Here is a 22,555-nt window from a genome sequence, read left to right on the forward strand (position 1 = left end):
AGTTTCATCGACTTACATGTATCTCTCCAGTTTTCCCAGCACCATTTGCTAAAAAGACTGTCTTTTTCCCATTTTATATTCTTGCCTCCTTTGTTGAAGTTTAATTGACTGTAGATGTCTGGATTTATTTGTGGGTTCTCTATTCTGTTCCATTGGTCTGTATGTCTGTTTTGGTACGAGTACCACACTGTCTTGATGACTGTGCTTTGTAGTATTGCCTGAAGTCTGGGAGAGTTATGCCACCTGCTTGGTGTTTGTTCCTCAGAATTGCTTTGGCAATTATGTGGTCTTTTGTGGTTCCATATAAATTTTAGGATGGTTTGTTCTGGTTCTGTGAAAAATGTCATGGGTAATTTGATAGGGATTGCATTGAATCTCTAGATGGTTTGGGGTAGTATGGCTATTTTAATAATATTAATTTTTCCAACCCAGGAGCATGGAATATCTTTCCATTTCTTTGAGTCCTCTTTAGTTTTCTTGATTAATGTTTTATAGTTCTGTGCATATAAGTCTTTCACCTCCTTGGTCAGGTTAATTCCCAAGTATTTTATTTTTTTGGGTACAATTTTAAAGGGTATTGTATTTTTGTATTCCTTTTCTAATATATCGTTGTTGGTATGCAGAAATGTGACTGATTTCTGAATGTTAATCTTATATCCTGCTACTTTGCTGAATCTGTTGATCAGTTCGAGTAGTTTTTGAGTTGAGTCCTTAGAGTTTTCTATATATAGTATCATGTCATCTGCATACAGTTCTAATTTTACCCCTTCTGTTCCAGTTTGGATGTCTTTTATTTCTTCTGTTTGTCTGATTGCTGTGGCTAGGACTTCCAGTACTATGATGAATAAAAGTGGTGAGAGTGGGCATCCTGTCTTGTTCCAGATTTTAGTGCGAAGGCTTTCAGCTTTTCTCCATTGAGTATTATATATTCTGCTTTAAATTTTGAGGTAGGAATCTTTTTTTTTTTTTTCCTCCAGGTATCTAGCAGCATTTTTTGGGAAAGAAAATTCTTCTTCAGTGCTTCAAAATGTGTAGATGTCATTTTAAATCACTAGATAAATGTATTAGGAATACTTTTAAAATACCTCAGTGCCTACTTCTTTTAGACTAAAACTCTTTCTAGTCAGAAAGAGTGTGAAAGCGTTTTCGGAGTGCGAAAACAGCAGCAGACCTGATTACATTGCAGAAGTTTAACTTCATATGGCAAAAACACCGTCAATACAGTTAAAGGACGAATAAGGAAGAATTAAGGTGCAACAAAGATGGCAGGAGTTAAACATCTACAAAGCATGTACAAATTTATATAAAATCCAAGAACCTCAATAGAAAATTAGGCAAAAGAAAAAACAGACTATACATCTGTGTTCCAGTGTTCAACTGCCCCACTAACAAAAGAACTGCTCCATAAACTCAAAGAAGTTAGCAATTTCCACTCCCCTATTAGAGTTGGAGGGTAAAAGTTATACGAGTATTAAAAATATTTAAGATATTTTGTGCTGAATATGTGTCAGAGTGGGTAGTTTCATATGATATTGGCAGTACAATAAATGAATACAGCTTTCTTGGGGAAAAAATCTGGCCAAAAGTCATGATATTTTATATTTTTCTATTTTGTTATTCATAAAATTATTTTTTTTCTGGATACATATATACCAAAATATGTCAAAGGAAGCAAGGTGCTGAGGGTGCCATGATGCATGCACAAAACCCATTTTTTCAGCATTTGACGTCTGCTGCAAAAAACTCAGAATATCCTAATTGTGCAGTAATGGGTGTTGATTAAAATCATTAGTCATGATCACAGATTATCGGCATATTATTTATCCATTTATTTATTTATTTATTTTTTAAATTTATGACCCCTTTCAGAGCGCCAGGGATTGAGTCCGAACCGCAAGTGGGGCAATGCCGGACCCTTAACCCAGTCTCCCGATCCAAGGGTGGAACTCGAACCTCCGCAGCAACCGGAGCCCCTGCAGTCAGATTCTTAACCCACTGTGCCACTGGGGAACTCTCATTTATCCATTTTAAATGCTCCCAGAATCTGAGGATTGACGTGCACAGCAGTCGTGGAATAAGCTTATAAACAACATGTTTAGTTTGACTCTCTGTCTCTCACCTGTCTAGTCTGTCCATCTTTTTATCCATGTGGGCATCCACCCTTCCACCCCAAAAGGTTATAATCTCTATCTACATTTATCTGTTCATCCTATATGTAGTGTTGATAGAGAGATGATAGATGATAGACAGATAGATTACAGGTAGATAGGTAGGTAGATAGATAGATAGAGTGGACATCGCAGTTGCTTCCCCACAACCTGTTTTACCCCCCTTAGTAAGTTTCATCCAGGAATTTATGTCTTCTTCACTCAGGCCTGGAAGTTTGGAGACGCTAATTCCACCTGTGACCCTAGGGGTGCGTCGTTAATTAAACTGATGGGTGATTGACTCAGAGGTGGACAAGGAGTTCCTTTCAGCAGAGTGAGATGGGAAGATATGTTTTTGGGGGAACTTGTGGTAATGACAGTTCTTTGCTGGGTGGAGAGATCTTCCTGGAACAGCTCGGTCCTCTCCTTGGATGTGGTCCTGTGCACACCTGCTCCCACGAGTGCTTGAGGCCCTACCTGACGCCGTAAGAGAAAGGGGCTTCCTCCTGGGAAGCTGATACCAGGGGAAAGAGAGGAGAAACAGAACCCAGGCAGGACCTCGGTGACATCATCCAGCCCCTATGTCAGTCAGCATTGAAGCCACCCCACCAAGACTTTGTGATTAAGTCACATTACTTCAGTGGGCGTTTTCTCCTACCTGCAATCAAATGAACCATGGCTCGGGGTGGCTGTGCGTGTGTGGTGGCAGACAGACACACTTGCACACGCAGGGGAAGCCTCTGAAGTGGATATTCACCAGGATGTAACTCTGGTGCCTTCTAGGTTGGAATTAAGTTGATTTTCATTTCATATTTGTACCTTTCAGTTTTTTGGGGTTTTTTTTTTGCTTTTTTTTTTTTTTTTTTTTTGTCTTTTTGCCATTTCTTGGGCCGCTCCCACAGCATATGGAGGTTCCCAGGCTAGGGGTCAAATCGGAGCTGTAGCTGCCAGCCTACACCAGAGCCACAGCAATGCAGCATCCGAGCCGCATCTGCGACCTACACCACAGCTCACGGCAACGCCGGATCGTTAACCCACTGAGCAAGGGCAGGGACCGAACCCACAACCTCATGGTTCCTAGTCGGATTCGTTAACCACTGTGCCACGACGGGAGCTCCCCTTTCAGATTTTTTTAACATAATGAATCTGAACTACTTATTTGGTCAGAGGAAAACAATAATAAAAGCAACAATTCAGAAAACAAGAAACAAGGACTTGTATTAGGGGAAAAAAGATTAAGTTCAGAATAAAGCAGAAAGAATCTGTGTGTGTGTGTGTGTGTGTGTGTGTGTAAGTCTCATGATTTTCTGTAACCACAAGTACCAAATGAGCCAAAAGTACCATGCAGCAGCCAAAAAATACATATGAATATAATGCAAACTTAGGTTTTTTAAATACAAGAACAGTGTCAAGATCAAGGGTGTTAAAAATCCCACTGTTCCCGGCTGGGTCAGACCACCCTGGAAGTATTGTTCTTTAATTCCCTGTGACTGCAAGGATTCAGGCACTGACGGACACATTCCAGGGATCGGGGAAGGATTTATGCTCTCTGAGAGAGAGGGAACTTTAAGACTTTTGTTTTTTTCTTTTTTACGTTCAAGGTTCTATAGTTCTCCAATTTTACGTGTTGCCCTTGGACATTGAAAACAATCGTTTTCCGTGCAAAGAAACCCGGTCTTGGAGAGTTTGAGTGACATGCCCAAGGCCATGCAGTTCATTTGGTCTGGAAGGCACTTCTCAGCAGCCATGCTGAAGAGGACAGGGACAGGCTGACACCCGTTCAGAGGACAGTGATGTGGCCACCACGCAGAGCAGCTCCCTCCGCGTGACTCGTGGTTGAAGGCCCAGAACGCCCTGTGCGGGGAGGTGACAGATGCTGTTTCCGCAGCCCCGCCGTCTCAGGAAGAGGGAGGCCACCGCTTGCCACGATGAGTTGAAATGAATCCAGCTACACGGAGCTGGAAGAAGACCTTTCTTGGGTGCCTTTTCAGTTATGAGGAAGGACATTCTGATGTGAAGAGCTGTCTAGAGACGGCCCGGGGTGCTTCTGGACAAGGGGGCCTCTAACTTCTCCATTTACAAAAGAACTCGTTCGCTTTGCAAACTTGCTGAAGGTTGCTGGCTGTACACGGGTCCAGCAGTCATGGCTCCCAAGACCAAAGGCCGGATGGCGCTCCTAGGCTGCCCCTGAACTGCTTGTGGCTTCTGGTCCGAAGAGCTTACAGCATTGTTTGCCATCCACTTGTTCCAAGATCCAGGCACTGCTGAAACCATAGCCCAAGGACACTTCCAAGAACTAGACAAAAGGCAGCGCTGTGTCACCTCCAGTCCTAAGGCCGCTGATGGAGGAGTTAAGGCAGAACCAGGACGGCGTGGGGAGGTCAGGAAAGTGAAATCTCCATCGGCTGCTACGGCAGATGAATCGGGAACGGATAAAACCCATTGATCACGAATGAGGGGTTCAGAAAATCTGTGTTTTTAGATACGCGGAGGTCGCTGCCCGAAGCAGCTGCCTGCAGAGTTCAGAGCAGCTGCCTCTTGAGGAGTGGAGCTGGGTGGGGAGTGCGGGCGGCAGGGCGGTCTTGCTTTCAGTTTTAAGTGCTTCTTGTTATTTTCCTTTTAAACATGCTCACACGTTGCTTTAGTGAAAATGTACACACATGCGTGCGCACACACACACACATGCACGCAGGCCTCTGGCTCCGGTTCTGAGTGATGCTAAATGGTTTTCCAATGTGGGTAGAGCCTGCAAAACAGTCTGCAGCTGGACCGTGCTCTCCCCAGGGGCCAGAGCATTTGCAATAGTCAGAAAACGCCTCTGCCTTTGGTCTGCTCCCCCCCCCACCCCCCACCCCGTCACCAACCCCGGTCTGACTCTGACGATGTCCCCCCCCCACCCCCCGCCGCTTTCCCCCAGCTTATGTTCTCCTCTTTCCTCATAAAAAGTTATTGGAGCTCTCAGAATATTAGAACATGAATTTTTCTGTGATATAAAGATTTAGCTGAACACTGATTCTAAAAGGGATATGCATTTTTTATTTGGAAACTCCCTTGCACCAGGGCAGCACTTCCCAAAGAGGTAGCATGTGGGATGTTTGACCAGCCGTGGGAGATGGAACCACAAGCCAGTCGTGAGAAACCTCCTACCCAGAGTCTCCGGCGCTTTTCTCTAGCTCTTGTTGACACTGAATGATACAGACAAAGAAATGGATTTCTCTTTTACCTCCGCAAAACCCCTTGCAGGTGCGTCCAACCTCCAAAGCGTTCCCTGAAGCATCCTCTCTTTTGTCTTGTGGGGCCACATGTCGGCGTTTTTCTTTTCCACTTCAAAACCAGAGTTGTTCTGTTATTGCCAAACTGAAGGTACAGGGTAGCAAAAGGACATGTTTTTCACACCCAGCTCCCGGAAGGGTGGAGGGCCATCGTGGACCAAGTGCCAGAAGAATGTGCTTTGTCCCGGGGCAGGGGCTTAGCAGCACCCTCCCGGAGAAACCAGGAGCTTTCTGGGAGGTCCCAGAAGTGCGACGTCTGTCAGCTATGCCGATGCAGACACAGGTCAGAAGACCAGCTCCTGGCGTGGCTTCCAGGGCTGTGAGGGCTCTGCTGTGGTCTGATCCAAGCTGGCAGGATTCTCTGATAGGTGTCTGGGTTTTAAGGGGATGAGATAGTGGCACTCACTTGGCAGAAAGTTCAAATCCGTAGAAAGAGCCGTATTTTGCTGCCCGGAGAGTTGGGACAGGCTTTGTAGAACCTTTACTTTCCTTTGACTTAGGCGTCCTTGTCTTTGTTTTTTTATCCCTTTTTTCCCTCCAGCTGGAGTTCTAGTTTTTGCTTTGGACTGTATTTGGGGTGGTTGGAAAAGGTTGAACCCTGGGTGAATAATCCTCAGAATGTTTAGTACCTTGGCACTCCTAATTGGGCGAGCTTTTCTTGGTAACTTTCATCAGCAATACCCTGATATTCCACTCAGATTCCAAGAGAGGGCGGTTCTGTTCCCCCAAGGTCTGGGCATCTCATTTTCACGCAGCTAAATCCAAAAGTCCCAAATATCATGGGACTGGGCTCTGTTGCCGGCAGGACGCCCACCTTCGGGAGTCAGGAGGGGACAGTTGTGTCAGTATGTGCCGAGCTTTGCTTCGGAGACCAGAACCTGCAGGTCGTATTCCCACAGGGCTCCGAAGCCTCCGCCTAGACTTGACTCTGCGCCAGGGGAATACAACCCACTTTTTTCCCTGAGGGAATTTAGTGTTTCTTTCTGGAGCCACATTTTCTCTGGTGCTCTGACTCTTACATCTGTCTCCAGCCCGGGCTACGCCCAACACATTGCTGCCACATTTCCAGAAAGAATTGCGTGTGTCTGAGAACATCCATGAGGCTGAGCGCCACGCGCCGTGCGTGGCCGCCCCCGTCGCTAGAAGGGTGCGCTCTGGGCAGCCCTGGCTGCAGCTCGCGGCCTCATCAAACACAGACCCAAGGACTTCTGCCCCTAGAGCTGGTCCCCAGCTACTTTATTTTATTTTATTCTTACGGCCACACCTGCAGCGTATCGAAGTTCCCAGGCTAGGGGTCCAGTCAGAGCTACAGCTGCCGCCTACACCACAGCCACAGCAATGCAGGATCCGAGCCACGTCTACGACCTCCACCACAGCTCCCGGCAACGCCAGATCCTTAACCCACTGAGCGAGGCCAGGGATCGAACCTACATCCTCATGGATACCAGTCAGGTTCTTAACCCACTGAGCCGCCATGGGAGCTCCCTAACCATTTTATATTAACTAAGTTCTAGAAGAAACTTGCACAGAAGTTGAGGGGTCGGGGACACAGGTCGTGTGGGTGGGTGTTGTCTCCCAGGAGCCCACAGTAAGTGGCTGGGACTCGCTCTCCACACTGAACGAGAGGCGGTGAGGCGCCATGAGCAGCACCCTGTTCCCTGGCTCTGCAGCGTTTCTGAGCACAAAGGCTCCCCTCCGCCTCGAGGGCAGTGACGCACACCAGCCGTTAGACTGTGCCGGACGGCTGGCCCTCTGGAAGGTCGTGGAGGTTGTGGGCTGTTTCTCCCACACCGAAAGCGGGGATCTGCTTGGCCCTTGGAATGCCGTCTGAGTTCGTATAGCCCTTCCCTGCCACCTCCCTTTCCCTCACCGCGCCGTCTCCCAGCTTGTCCCCGTCCGTCTTCGGTGCCTGTAGAAACCTTCAGGGCTTGCTAGAATCTTCTGCATATTCTTTATACAGGTCCTGATGGAGGAATGTTCTAATGGTTTCACAGACCCGTGGTGTCCATTTTGGCTGCTTAGGAATCCCCCGCACTTTCCCCATTCTTGGCTGGATGGCAGACCAGAGATTCCACAGGGGTGCTGAAGAGCCAGCAAAGATGGGAACGAGCGGCCCTGTTTCCCCTCCCCACCCCCACCCTTGGCCAGATTGCGAATCTGCCGGCAGTCGGGTTTGCAAAAAAGATCACGTGAGTGAGAGAGTTTCAAAACCATGTTCTAGATGAATGAGGTTATTCCACAGTTAAACTCCTTACAGGTGAGCAAGCCGATCAAGTTCATGAAGACGTGAGCAGCTCGGGTCTTGACATTGTCCACTGACAGATGGACTGTCTGTTGGTACAACTATATCGACACAGTACCACCCAAACCGCACGACTCGTTAGACAAAGGGAGATGGGTGAAGATGAAGGGTTACAGACTGTTACTAGCTGATCTTTGAAAAAAAAAAACAAAACCTGGGGTCGGCTCGTCTTCGGGGGTTCTGCTGAATGAGCTCCCCCTTAATATTAAGCCCCTATGAATTTCAAGGCAAATTTAATCCATATGTTTCTGATTCAATTACTCTTAACTCATTAAATGTTTTTTAAAAGCTATTTGAAATTTGAGAAGCCTTTTTATGAGCTTTAGTAATCCTTTGTTCTTTGAATTAGGAAGGAGAATTTTGCCAAGAGTTAATGGTACTTGAAGCTCAGCATGCTGAAGGGGATTCTAAACTAGCAAAAGGTCCAGTTTGCTGTCATAGTCACAGGATCTCGAAATCTCTGCCACTTGCTGCTCCGTCCACTTGTCTGACGATGCCGAGCTCTTTCTTTGACACGTGGCGGGGACCTCGTTGTGCACAATAGCTAAGCTGCTGGAGAAGGGAACGCCTTTGAGTGGGTGCATATTCAGGTTATCGCCCGTTTGGGGGAAGCTGGTCAAGTTCAAGTGGAACATTCTGAGAAGCACCACTTCTTTCTTCCTTCGCTTCTGCTGTCACAGGTCAGAACAGATCGCTGACGTTACCCCCAGGCGGCTCTCAAACAGCGGTCGGGGGAGGGCAGTGAGACGTTCTGTAACGTCAGAGACACTCAGCACTCAAACATGGCATCTGCAGAATTCCTCGGCGTTGAACAGAGCTGAAAAGAAAGGCACAGCGCAGAGAACACAGCTTATGGTCTAGAAACAGGAGACGGGCTTCTCCAAAGCAGCGGAAGACCTTCTAGGCCCCCGCTGCTGTGAAGAAATGTTCTTTCTGCTGACGAGTGGGAAGATTGTTGTCTGTTCACTTTCTGTTTGTTTGTTCTAATAAGTTGAATTGTGAAAACTATTTCTGGAAAGATAAACGTCATTCAGACACACGGAAGCCACCATTGAAAACCATGGGGCTTGAGTGTGGAATTCGAAGCTGCTGTGTAGCAAAGCCTCCCTGGCAGACAGAGGTAGGATGGCTTGTTTGGATCTAAGGTTTGGCTTGTTTGGATCTAAGGTTTCAAACAGCTCTTGGGAGAGAGGAACAGAAAAGGCAGCAGTGGTGATTAAGCCGCAGCAATGGCTACATACCGTCTCCGAACCCCAGGACCGTTCTTGCAGCATGTGGCAGAAGCACCCAGGCGTCCCTGCCACCCGAAGCACCTTCCCAGGTAGAAGAGTGTATAATACAGGTGCACGTGCGTTGTACCTGCCGCAGGGTCTGGAGCAAGGAGCCCAGCTGCAGGGATCCAGAACTATTTTACTGCTGCTCTTTGGGAAGGTTCATCTGTAGATGGAGAGCTGGAAAGATCCCTGCAGCCACTAAGGTTCCTACAGAAGCAGCACAGGGTGACACCAGAGAGTGGGGCTCCAAAACCGTAGAACTAAACTCAAAGCAGACGACCTCTTAGCTCCGTTGGCTTCCTGGTAAACTTAACACAGCGTCTGGTGCATTGGCAGTGCGTTTTTCAAACTCTCCTGGCAATTGTAGAAGAAGGTCAAGGATGGCTTTCGAGTGAAGGTCACCCTTGTCTGTGCAGCACAAGCATCCACTTAGAACTATGGCTTCTAAAATGTCCTAGACAAATTAAACTTCGGGTAGGCGTGGGAAAAGGTTTTGCTTAAATTTCGCAAAGCCTCGCATGCCCTGAAATCAACTCATAATTAAATTTCATCAGTGCCTCTACAGTCACATTCTGATTAATGTCTTGGTGACAAGAGTTTCTATGAGAATGTGACCATCTGTCTGCTAAGTTCAACCTATAGGGACCCACACAATTTCTTACTTCCAAGCCCTGCAATATTGGATGAAAAAAGTAGGCCTGAAGATCTTTGAAATGAATAAAAAGTAGACTCAGAAGTGGGGCATTTACAGAGGCAGAAATTATTTTTAAAGAGAAAAAAACTATAATGGAAAAAATAAAAATCATTAAAATAAATAGGAAAAAAGATATCTGGCACATATTGAAAACTTCTTGTGAGCCCTGTAAATTATATGTGCTAGGAAGTAACTTTGCGAAACATCTATCAGCAATTTTGCTTCTTCCAGCTGTTGTGCAGTCTGAGCCCGAAACACACACTCACAGCAGCTGCCCAGCCGCGCCACCTGAGCCTGGACGTGCCCACCGTCAGCCCGGGGTGGGGGCGCAGCAGAGACAACCCGTCTGGCCAAGGAAGCAGACGCAGAACGCTTCCAAAACCAAACAAAAGCTATGTTTATTTTTTTTCCAAAAAGAAAAAAAAAAGAGTATCCAATTTTTCATGTCAATATAGATAATCTGCTTAATAAAATATTGAGTTTTGTTATTTTTCTTTTCTTCTCCTCCAACGCAGGAGCGGTGCTGAAGCATTTGAGGTATGCGCGGTATTGGAAAAATAAGCCTGCACAGAGCAGAAGCACAGATGGGGTCTGTGTTTAATGATTGCCCTCTTTCTTCTTCTTTTCATTGTGTTTTAAGGATTTTTTTTATTTGCGGTCGCCGCCCTTTGCTGGCCGACACCAACTCCAGGCCCCGTGGGGACCCGGGTCCTGCCAAGGTCGGGGTTCGGGTTCCACGCAGCCAGCAGAGACCCTCCAGTGGCTTCAAAATCGCAAGGCCAAATGGCTCACCCGATTCTGCGTCTCTGGCCGTGACTTGAACTCACTGCTTACCTCGAAGAAGTGAAATTAAGTTAGCTTTTTGTTTGCTCATGGAGACGATTTCAAAGAGATTCCTGGAAAGGACCTCTGAGGGGACAGACCGAGGAATGGAGTGGAGACAAACTCGACGGCGTCCTGGTCTTATGCTAGGAAGTCGCTCTGATCTTCCTTCCCTTCTGGTTCGGACGCAGAGGGCACTAGCCCGGGCTCGTTAAGGGCAGTACTTGCGACAGTCCTCTAACTTAGGGATGACAGTCCCGCAACCGCCAGCCAACTTGACAGCTAATGCTTGTTGGTGTGTCCTGAGAGGCTGGGGTTCGGGGACCCCAGGGGATGGGAGATGACGGTGCAGTTTGCAGCCGCGTGAGTACATCTCAGGCTCCAGCTCCGGGTTCCCGGCCGGCAAGCGGACACCAGGAGATGCACAGGAGGCGGAGGTCGGGGGCCTGGGGCTGCTCCCGAAGCCTGTGGTCCCCGGGGAGACACATCTGGGAAGACACCTTGATGTGATGGGGTCAGGACGCCTGGGGGCGTGAGCAGCAGGGAGCCAGCCTGGGGGCAGCAGGCGGGGCCAGGGCGGACCGCCTGCAGGACGCGTCCTCTGAGCGCACAGACCCTTCTCTCCTTTCCGCTCCCCTGCACCACCAGGCCCTGAACTGACCTGCAGGCTCCTCAGCCCTCCGCCCCGCGTCTCTCCCTCCACTTCATTCTGGTTTGACGCTGGGACATCCAGCCAAACTCCTTCTGCCTGGCGTGCTCCTCCAGAGCAGGCATTTCTGGCCCTTCTCTGCATCATGGGGAAGACAGGGCAGACTCCCGGAGGAGGCGGCACATGTCGCGGAGACCCTCTGACGTCCTCGGCCCCCCTGGGCAGGAGGGACCTTGCGGCACCATCCAGGGCTGCACGCAGAGGGGCCCTGCGTCGCAAGTGGTGCTTCATTTGGGCTCATCCTGTGGTCGCTTATTACTTCAGCGTGTCCTTCTGAGGTCCTGGCCGTTCTCTCTGCAGCAGAGCCTTTGTTTTTCAGTGTTCCCAGATACGAGGGGACCTCCAGACGCGAGGCCTTATCTCTCTTTTCCAGGGCTGTTCTGGACGTGCCGGGGCTCAGGGCACAGCCTCGACTGCGTCCTGGAGGCACCGTCCTTACTCCACAGGCCTCTGCCCCAGTGTGTCTGACTGGTCCCTCTGGGCCCTCAGCCCCTGATGGTCTTAGGTCTTAGGAGCAGACCCCAGCCCAGCGCTCAGAGGGGGCTACCCAGGAAGTTCCCAGAGGGAACACAGCGGAGGGGTGCAGGAGCGGCCAGTGAAACCCCCACGACGTTTATCAGCCAAGTGTTTACATTTTCGAACGACACTGTGCAGTCCGCGAGGCGGTACCATTCTGTGTGACCATTAAAGTGAGAATTAATTAAGTGAAATGAAACGTCTTGTTTCTCCATCACACTGGTTCCAGTGCTCAATGGCCACCACCGTTTGGGTACACAGCACACCCGGTCAGTGGTCGCTGCCACTACAGAGGTCCTGTCCCAATGTGACCAGGGTCAGGGCTTGTCTCTGGATGGAACTTGATGTGCCATTAAGAAATCATTCTTTTGTACTGAGAATATGTCTGCCTTTTATTTTTACCTTGAGGTGAATTTAAATCTCTCGGTTTGATAGTAAAATGAGAAGTCATTTGACTTGTGTTTTTGTTTGTTTGTTTGTTTGATCTGCTTCTGTACTTGGAATTCATTTGAGCTCTGTAATGATGACATCCCAGTGGGGTCTGTGGTGGTTTAGTGTCTGTCTCTGTAGGATGTCTGCTCTGTGACAGTGGCGGCTGCACCTCCTACGCTGAGCTGTCACGTGCACTTGCTCTAGAGAAAAATGAGATAAACAGTATTTTTTCAAGCATGCAGTCAACAGAAAGCTACATCACTTTAAATTCCATCAGAATTGTTCACTTATCTTAGTTTTGATGGAGTTTATTCTGTGACCTAGAGGTGAACATTAAATACTGAGCGAATAAAACTTTCTGAGCGAATATAAGCACTTAGCGCAGGGCTGACCCTTGATGGTCCACCTGGTTCTGAATGGCTGGTCTTCACAAGGAGGGCGGGAAGCAGTCCCATCGCACTCTGCACGGCTCCCGCGTGGAGCACACACGTGTGTGGGGGGGGTCTGTACAGACAAGCACAGCTGAGGATGGACCCGTCGGCTGTTGGCTAAGTTCTAAAATGATCTCATTTCATTGTAAACGAAATCTCTGACACAGGTAATGATGGATTAGTGAATCACACGCGAATGACGCAGCAGTTAAGAGACCTGGTTTTGGACACAGACACGCGTGAGCTCAGATCCCAGACGGCCCCAAGAGCAGGTGACCACAGAGGTGTGGCAGTTAGTTTCTGCTATAACAGCTTAATGTACCCAATTTTGTTGGCACACTCGATAAGGGTTTACTGACCCTCGGTACAGTGCCAGGCGGGTCCTAAGCGCTCAGGAGCTGCTGAGAATGCGGAAGGTTCTGAATCCAAATATCACAAAGAGGAAAAGGCGGGGAAACCACAGGATGCTATTGACAAGCTGGACTTCAAAGGTGACAAGTGCATGACGCTTGGGGACAGCACCCAGCTGCCTGACAGGTAACCACTCTGTTTGGTATGGAGAGGCTGTCTGCTGATTAATCTCTGAAGGCTGGGTTTTTGTGGCTTTTGTCTTTTAAAAATGAATTGATCCATTCACCTGCAAGGAAGAAGGAAAGGGAAAATGGGCTTAGTGTCCATCACCCCAAGTCCGTCCACACCCCCTCATAGCGGGAGAACTCTGGTGGTTCGTGGCCCTGGGAAAGCTGCCTGCGAGCCCCTGGCGTTTCGTGTCTCATTCCCTAGGAATTAGGAGAGCGTCCACATTCAGTGTGAAGTCTCTGAAACACTCACCTCGGTCTCCACAGCAGCCTCCGGGTCTTCTCTGACTTGACACCGGCCCTGAGGGTTGAACATGGTGTCGCTAAAGTGTGGCCAGTTAACGAGTCAACGGAACGCATTCCTTTCAACGAGAGTACGACACGGAAGCGTGACTGTTTTTTAGAAGCAAGAGGAGTGGAAACTACCTAAGTAGATGCCATCTTCATGAAAGTCTCTGCTCCCTGATCCAGATGTTGCCAGGACCACGCTGATGACACGCTCAGTGATCTTTCTTTGTCAGAAGCCAGTTATGCTCATCAGTCAAATAACAAAAAACAAACACAAGGAACCACAACTGCAAGCATTTCACTTTGACATAAGATTGATTGATTGATTGATTGATTGATTGATTGATTGTCTTTTTGCCATTTCTTGGGCTGCTCCCACGGCATATGGAGGTTCCCAGGCTAGGGGTCGAATCAGAGCTGTAGCCGCCAGCCTACGCCAGAGCCACCACAATGCGGGATCCGAGCCGCGTCTGCAACCTACACCACAGCTCACGGCAACGCCGGATCATTAACCCACTGACCAAGGGCAGGGACCAAACCCGCAACCTCATGGTTCCTAGTCGGATTCGTTAACCACTGCGCCACGATGGGAACTTCTGACATAAGATTTAAGTATAAAGTAGGATGCGTAGGAGTCTGTTGTCAGGCGGTATTAATTTACGAGGACCTAGATGAGTCACCCCATGGGAAATCACCTAGAATGACAACATTATACTAGTTTCTGTGTGTGAATAGAAACTACAAAACCGAGAAACAAACCCGGCATTTTATAGAGAACTTACAAAGAAATCGCATTACAACACAGGATGTCCTTTCAGGGTTATCTTACATAAATCTTTCTGTGATACGGATTTCAACCTCGGTTCCCAGGCAATCATAGACTGAGGCAACCTTGAGTAACTATAGAATGTTAATTGGGCCGGAGCTGCACTTTCTGCTAAATGAAGCTGTCTTTCTGTTAAACAGATGCCAAAGGTAACAGTTGGTTTCTATTGCTTTTCTTTTTCTGTAAACGTGTTACAGCTAGTGGAGGTGAGTGTTTATAGAGAGTTAACGGGTGATGTTTACTTTGGGCCTCAGGTGAGCGTGGAGAGCTGTCTGCTCACAGGGGCTTGCTTACCTGTGCTCAAAATTCAGTGTCAGAGGGTGAGGGGACCTTGACCTACCCGGTCTACACAGCCATACCTTTCTCAAGGTTAACCAGGAAGGCACCGTTATTTTCCTTTGGGTCATATCATAAGCAATGTTAAATCTGCACTCTTAAAGCAGTAAAGCAAATATTAAATTTTATTTATATATTTAAATCTTATGAAAAAATAAGAGAAAGAATTAAAGAAAAATGTCCACACTGGTGCAATGAGATAATTTGGGCATCTTAAGAATTATTAATGAGTACTTAGAAGAACTCTGGTTGTTATATTTTTGCTTTGAATAAACTTACAGCACTTTAAACCTTTTAACCTGACATCAGCATCTTCCCAGAGTGAGTGCAGAGGGCTCGTTAGAGCATCTCATTCCACAAGTCCCATAAATCGCACGTGCAGCCCCCTTCAGCGTCCGACCCCCTCTCTAAACCACCGCCGGACCACGTTGCATTCAGCCAGACAGCACAAGCCATCCTCATGCACACAGCTCTGGCGCCTGCTTGCTCCTTTTCATTGCAAGAAGAGCAAAGCAAAACCCAAATGTGCCCACTGTCTTGCTTTGCCAGTGAGAAAAGTGGTAACTGTTTCCAAGTAAGAAATATCTGATTGACACCAAAACATAACCGTAGAATACAAGAAGGGTAAACTGAATTTCAGCAAAACTAAAAATGTCTGCTCTGTGGAAGACCTTGTTAAGAGGATGGAAAGATAAGCAACAGAAGAGGAGACACTACTTGGAAGCCCCCTGGCCCCCGCAGTTTGCATATAGAGTGTAGTAAGTGCTCGTGAAACACAACATGGGAAAAAGAACATCCAAGTAGAAAATGTGCAAATGACATGAAAAGACATTTTAAAACCCCAATCGCCTATCGATATGACTATCAGCTGTCTGTTAAAATGGCTAAAATTAAAAATAGCAGAAGCGCCAACTGCTGGGACGGATGCGCAGAACGTGGCCTCTCACAGGCGGCCGGCGGGAAGTGACGTGGTGCCAGTGATCCGGAAGCAGCGGGGCGCTTTCTTTAACACTGGACACCACCTCCCCAAAGGCCCTGGAATTGCATGTGAGTATTTATGCTCACACACAAAAGCCAGTGCAAAAAGCCGGGAATAGCACCTTTATTCCTAATAGTCAAAACCTGGAAAAAACAACAGCAAATAAGCATCATCACGTGACTCTTTAAACACCTGCAATACATCCGTACCATGGGACACTGCGCAGCGATAAAAATGAACACAGCATCGATACACACAAAAACTTGGATGGATCTGAAAGAAATGATGCTGAGTGAAAAATGCATGCTTTGAAAAGGTTCCACTGTATGGTTCTGCTTATACGACCTTCTCGAACTGACGAAATCATGGACATGGAGAAGGCTCCGTGGTTCCAGGGCTTGGGATGGGCTGTGGAGGAGGACTGGCAGTAGAGGAGCGTTAGGGCGTCTGTGAGGTGACGGCGGGGTTCTTTATGTCGACCGTTGTAGCCTTTACACGAATCTCCTTGTGGCAAACTGCATAGAACTACACACACACACACACACAAATGAGTGTATGTATTAAATAACAAAATTTGAAATCAGTAGATTATGCCATTGCCAATTTTTTGACATCACACTATTTTTACAACTTCTTATGAATCTACAATTATTTCAAAACAGAAAGTAAAAGAAAAACAAATTAACAAGAAATATCTATACATTATTTTTTCCAGAAAGAGCCACCATATGCCCACCAGGTACATAAGGATGGAAATTTGTGTGCAGTCATCACATTAGGACGTCAGAAATAACGACACACTCCTCCTACTCCACTTGTGTTCAAGCCTGATTTCTGCTACAGCACTTGTCAATCTTTCTTCCGCTTGAAACACCCCACTGGTACTACAAGCTGTCATTAATAGTAGCACTTGCTCGAAGTGCCTGCTGTGGTGCAATGGCTTAAGGATTTGATGCTGCCTCTGTGGCAACCTGGGTTGCTGCTATGGTTGTGAATTCAGTCCCTATCCTGGGAACTTTCATATGCTTTGGGTGCAGCCACACACACACACACACACACACACACAATACTTGCTCTTGTAGTGATTCTAGAGCGTGGGGAATGCTCTTGAAAAAATCCATCACCCCCCCTCCCACAGAACGGCCCAGCTGAGCAATCCAAATTACAAATAAAAGATATTAAAAATATTTTAAAAACCCAAAGCTAACATTAACGGGAGTTTTAAAGACACAAAGCTGTAAGAAGTTTCGCATTTAAGGAACTGCAGTCTTTTCTTCCAGATGAATAAGCATGGAAGATGATACGTTTGATTATAGACGGGAGTTCTCATTCCGTGAGCCCTTCACTCATTCATCAAATATTCATTGTGTCTCAGTTATGCTAGTTAATATCTTAGGTTTGGAATATAAAACTATAGCTGTTTTATTCAGTGTGCCCCCAGTTAGTGGCAGACTGAAAAACAAGCAAATATATGAAAATATTAACTGAATCTTGTTGTGAAGGCCCACCTTTCTGTAAATACTCGCAGAGGTTTGCGCACAGTGTAACTGATGAAGATGCGTGTGGCTGAGCGGAGGCAGATGCTCTTTAAAGAACAAAACGCATGAGCACCCTTGGCAAGTAAAGCGGTCAAAGGAATAGGTCCGTTAAAGTAATCCATGGACTTTGACCTCGAATTTTGAGAAATAAGCTGATACAACATATCCTGATTAGGGAGGCGTAACCGTTCATTCTTTAGCCCAGGGCTTCTTGGGGGCATTTGGGGAGTGGTAGAAAGCAGAGCCAGAGTACGGCCCTGTCTTCAGGATGAGCTCCTCACAGGTCAGCTGTTCCACTCTGGCTCCTCATAACCTCTGCCTGGACTCTTCCTCTGGGCTTAATTTTAAATATTATGTGTCAGCTTTGCAGGTGACTCCATGCTCTTCCTTCTGAGCTTTTCTGGCCCATCCTGCAAGGGGAGGATGGCCCAGAGGGAACCACTGCACAGCTGGCGGCCAAAGCACTGGAGGCTTGGGACCCACAAGGCGGACAAGGAGCCGGGTCCGCGCGCCGAGACCGAGGGCTGGCAGTCCTGGCTCCTCACTCGGCTGACGTGACATGAAAGCGAGGGCCGGGCTCCCGTTCTGACTCACGAGGCAGTGGTTACAAATTAGGACAATAATACTTTCCGTGTGCCCTGCGGAGTGACTCGCTTTCACGCATGAAATCATCGGCCCGTCTGGACGACTCGGGACGTGGGTGTGACTCCGCGTCCAGAGGAAACAGTCGCAGGCGGGCCAAGGCGCCCGCGTGAACCGCAGACCCGCCCGTCCCCCGACCCACATCGGGCGCCCTCCACCTGGCGCCCCTCGTCCTCGGTCGTCGGACACCGGCGTGATTTTCCCCTCTTCCGCCCGGGCCGACGCGGGCAGCTTCCGTCCCCGCCGCGCCGGGGCCCTGCCCCCCCGGGACGGCAGCAGTCTTCCCGCAACTCCTGCGGCAGGAAGTCGGCAGGCCGAGGTTTTACCTTTCCCACCACCCGCGCTCTCTCCTCTAAAAACGCGGGGACTGAGCTCCAGTCTCTTCTCCACCTGCTAAGCTGTCCAGCCTGCGACTCCCGCCCCTCAGAGGGTCTTCATAGGGCGCCCTCTTTGTGAGGCCAATGCGTTTCACAGTTTCCTGGGATCTCAGCTGTCTCCACAGCCCTAGCGCTTTCATCCCAGTCTGGTTCCTGTGAATCAGAGCTAGACTTGACCTGGCTGGCGGTGTGTCCCCTGGCCCGTGCTGACAGTCACCCCCAGGCCTCTCACCCATCTAGGCCACTGTCCTTCTCCTTGCAGACTCTCCCCATGTTCCCTGAACTGCCCGCACACCTGCTCTTAGGCCCTGTGGCTCGTGGCTCACTCGTGGGAAGCGTTGAGGTCCAAGGCCACGGGCACTGCTTTGGCTCGTCTCTCTGAGGACACTGCCCCTGCGGGTTGCTTGGTCCACCTGTAGCACTGACCATTTTAACACTGGTACCATCCCAGTCATTCACGCCAACAGCATTCTTGTTTCAAGACAGAATCCAAACAAAGACGTGAAAACCAAGAGCTTACACTATGGGAGTGTGTTTTGGGGGGACGAGTGACCTCGCCAGCACTGTTAAGTACAAAAGAGTGGCCATAAGGGGCATTTCCAGCCTGTCAATCCGCACTAGGTGCCCGGTACTGAAGGCCAGTGCGCAGTTACCTTCAGCCAGCCTGGGATCAGCAGGACTGGGGAAAAAGGCAAATGCCTGAAACCCACCGGGAGTCTGAGACACTCCACAGCAGTCCGTGCCAAGCCTCCGTGGAGCCACAAAGCCTGCGCCAGTTGGCTAGTCACCTTACATCTGCCTGCACAGGGTAAACCCTTGGTTCTCTGGAAGGTTCGCTCTGACCCGTGGAGGAAAAACACAATCAGCCATTCCTTCCCTCGGTCAGAGTTTGTGAGCCCATAGCCCCACAGCTTTCTCCTCGAGGCCCAAGGCCGTTGCCCTCCTTGGCTGCTGTGATTACAGCCGCGGCTTTGGGTTTGTCTGTGTCACAAGTGCAGACTCCTGTTTGCTTGCCTGGTCGTGAGCCAGTTCAGGGAACTGGGGGAGACAGATTCATTTTGCACATGGTCTTTTCTTTCCTGATCTCCCATCTAATGGGGCCTTTAAGAAATGAGTCACTCGAGGGGGTTCTCGTCTTGGTGCCATGATTAACCAATGACTAGGAACCATGAGGTTGTAGGTTTGATCCCTGGCCTCGCTCAGTGGGTTAGCGATCCGGCGTTGCCATGAGCTGTGGTTTAGGTCGCAGACGCGGCTCAGATCCCCCGTTGCTGTGGCTCTGGAGTAGGCCGGTGGCTGCAGCTCCCATTCGACCCCTAGCCTGGGAACCTCCATATGCCGTGGGAGCAGCCCTAGAAAAAGACAAAAAGACCAAAAAAGAAAAAAAAAAAGAGAAAGAAAAGAAATGAGTCACTAGCGCATTTGAGCTAAATTATGGCTTTAAAACAGGAAAGGTGGCAGCCAGTCTCCTACAGTGGACAAAGCAGGCAGCCGGAGAGACGCCACAGAGGCCCGCCCAGAGGTGGGCTCATCGGGGGCGCTGTGGGGGGCTCCCCTCCCCAGTCCAGTGCTGCGTTTTATCCCTTTCACTGTAAGCTTTTGTAGGCGCTGCTTCGGAGCCAGCTCACCCTCTCGTTAATGGAAACGCAGCCCAGAAGCAGGACGTCTCCACCTGCTCCTCCGGTGGTTTTCTTTCCCCCAAACGGACTTCTCTGTTATCGCCCCCATGGGTGCAACCAGGAATTCCTACAGCCGTATGTTGGAAGAGTCACTTTTCTTCTTAAATGTTATTCTATTCGCACAGACTAGGTCCATCATTTTCTGAATGGAGCAGCTAAAATACTGTCTCCACGGACTGTGGACTCAGCAGCCAGACAGCTACTAAGAAACCCCAGGTTTTAGGGGGAGAAAGAACTAGCATATCTGGATTCTAAATCAGAAATTCAGAGCCGAAGCCAAAGCAACTGAGTTTAGAATCTGCTCGATGGGAACTCTGCCCCCAAGAGGAGGAGGTGAGAACCGTACCCCCAGACGGGTGGGCTTGTTCTACCTTTGTGGAAGGACAGAGCTGCGGCTGCAAACCCCGGTGTCTGGAAGGCCCCGGGCTGTGATTTGCAGCAAGGAGGCCGAGCCTGGGGGAGAAGGTGGGGAGGGGAGAGCGGAGAGGCACATAGGCCCCTTTCTCCAGGTGGCGTCTACGGGGCCTCACGCATGGTGTCGACGGGAGAACCAGCCCAGGGTTGAGATGTTATATGTTGTTTCCCCAGGTTGTCACTGGCGTGTCCTATTTCTCTGTTCTTACTCCTTTCTGTCTGTGTCTGTTTGTTTTAGATTCTGCGAGGACCCATCTGTCCGTCGGGAGAGTGCTTTCCAGTCTTTGTCATAGAGACGCAGGCAGTGACCTCCTTGCTGCTTCTGGCTTTGCTGTTATTTTCAGATTTTTTATTTGGAAGCGGACCCTCGTCTTCCAGCTCATCTCCGTCTGCTCGCCCCTCTCTGTGTTGCTTTAGTGCAGGAAGAATGGGCAGCCTCGACTCTGAGAATGAGGGGAAGGCTTCCTGTTCATTCCTTGGGGCCTAAGATGCACAGCAACCTGGGGATGGGGCCGCACGTCGTGGCGGCCCTGCTTCTGGTCTCAAAGCGGGGTGCCCCATGTCCCCTCTTGAGCTCCGTGCTCCCGTTCAAGGTGAGTAGAGCACAGGACGTGCTGCGGGTAAACCAGGTAAAGGGGGGTTTTCCTGGAAGGAGTCTCTGCTGCGGAAGGAAGAACGTCTGCTTCCTGCTGCTTGGACTCGGGAGTGCTTGACGGGGCCTAGGAAGGCGCTCTTCTTCCAAGGACCTGCCCATCCCAGCCCCTTTACACAAGTTTCTCTGCACGTTCTTCCAGGCCCTTGACACCAAGATGGACTCAACCGTTTCCTCTTCAAACCAGGAGTCCACCCCCCCGCCCACCCCAAAGCCCCAGTGAAACTGGCACTGCTGTATATGCAAGCACATGTCATTCTAAATTATATCCCCGCAGACCCCACAGCTCTTGAAGGTGGAAGCTTCTCCTAGAAAGAGAAATCAAAGAATCTTGTTTAAATAACCTCTATCTCCAGATGATTTAAAATACTTTGACAGATCTATATTTTTTTGAAAAATGAATCAAAAATAATTCAATCAGAAAAGCAACATCTGTTACTAATCAATAGCCTAGCAAGAGAATTAAAATGGTCTTTTTCTCTCCCCTGAAATCTACTGATAACTTTTTTTTATCCCATGCCATTCATTGAGATCAGATGCATTTACCCTGCATCAGCTCTTGGAGTTACATAAATAATAAAGTCCTCGAGGCTGATGGCATGGGAACAGTGGAATGTGTAACAATATAATCAGGATTAAAATCTAGATTTAATGTAAAGCATTCTCACACTGCAAAGTCAGATGAATTTTAAACTCCTTTGTTCTCTGAGGCCAGGTTGTGCCATAGCTAATGTTTCGTATTAAATTGTGTGCCATTTTATCTGAGAGGATGTCTTATTTTCTTTGTTTATGACTTGGGAAATTATTATAAAAAGACACATGAAAGAGGCAAATGAGCAAGTACAAATGGATAAAACAGCATTCCCTACCCCAAGCGAGTGTGAATGGAGCCAATAATTTTTTAGCTTGACAGTCTCTTAATCTTTGCTCGTGAGCTCAGCGATGATTTTTCTTGGTTCAGAACCTGTCACAGCATTCATTTGTGACCATTTTTATGGCTGGGATTAGCCGAGGCCTATCAATTCTCGAACTCCAGTTCTGCCCAACGAATGTCAGCTTTAATCACCGAGTGCCAAACAATGCAAGAATTCCAGAGCCTACCTTTGTAGTTATGATTACATTTTAAAACAGCACTGCGGTTCACAGACTGACCTAAGCCAGCAAAAATTCAAAATACAGGAGGTCCCTCACTAGGGGCCATGCCTTTTGTTCTCTCTAAAACCTTTAGCTAAATTATTCACCAGCCCCCAAAGTCAAAATAGAGAGCAGAGGTGTTAAATTTACCAAAGTGGTTATGATTTGTGTGTAGACCCACAGCCCAGGCTGTCTGGATACAGAGATGTTTACACTGGAGCCTCACTAGCAAAACCCAGGCTTATGACTGACATTGAATTTGCATATGGACCTAAGCATGCAGTGTCTGTGTTCCTACAGCCAAATTTAAAGATGTCCCCCTGGCACATGAAGGGAGTATCTTGCTGGAGATGTAGAGAATAGATGCCAAGTGTCTCTGGTGTCTGCATTTTGGACAAGGTCAAGAAGACGCGATGGGTTTGCCTTGCTCTGCCCGGGAGGGTCAGTCTGGAGCTCAAGAGAGTCCCTTGGGCCAAGGGAAGCTTATGGGCCTCTGTGCTGTCCTCCTGCTCA

At 48.5% G+C, this 22,555-nt stretch overlaps 1 long non-coding RNA gene across 4 annotated transcripts in view; it reads left to right on the plus strand.

Annotated features, from left to right (window-relative positions):
- The window catches only part of LOC102157477 (uncharacterized), a 94,172-nt gene that overhangs the window by 68,750 nt on the left and 2,867 nt on the right, over positions 1–22,555 (plus strand). For 2 of the 4 annotated variants that reach the window (XR_014818959.1, XR_014818956.1), the window contains 2 exons: positions 19,968–20,175; positions 20,495–20,849. This is a non-coding gene — a long non-coding RNA (uncharacterized LOC102157477). Of the gene's footprint in view, positions 1–3,748; positions 8,014–10,329; positions 12,190–19,967; positions 20,176–20,494; positions 20,850–22,555 lie in introns of those variants that run through there. The other 2 variants (XR_014818957.1, XR_002336606.2) reach the window with 2 other exon arrangements.

This window comes from Sus scrofa, chromosome 11 (genome assembly GCF_054392235.1).
Source record: "Sus scrofa isolate SSC_HxYL_T2T_F1_AM1 chromosome 11, Sscrofa_HxYL_maternal_Yorkshire_Landrace_v2.0, whole genome shotgun sequence".
Classification (NCBI taxonomy): domain Eukaryota; kingdom Metazoa; phylum Chordata; class Mammalia; order Artiodactyla; family Suidae; genus Sus; species Sus scrofa.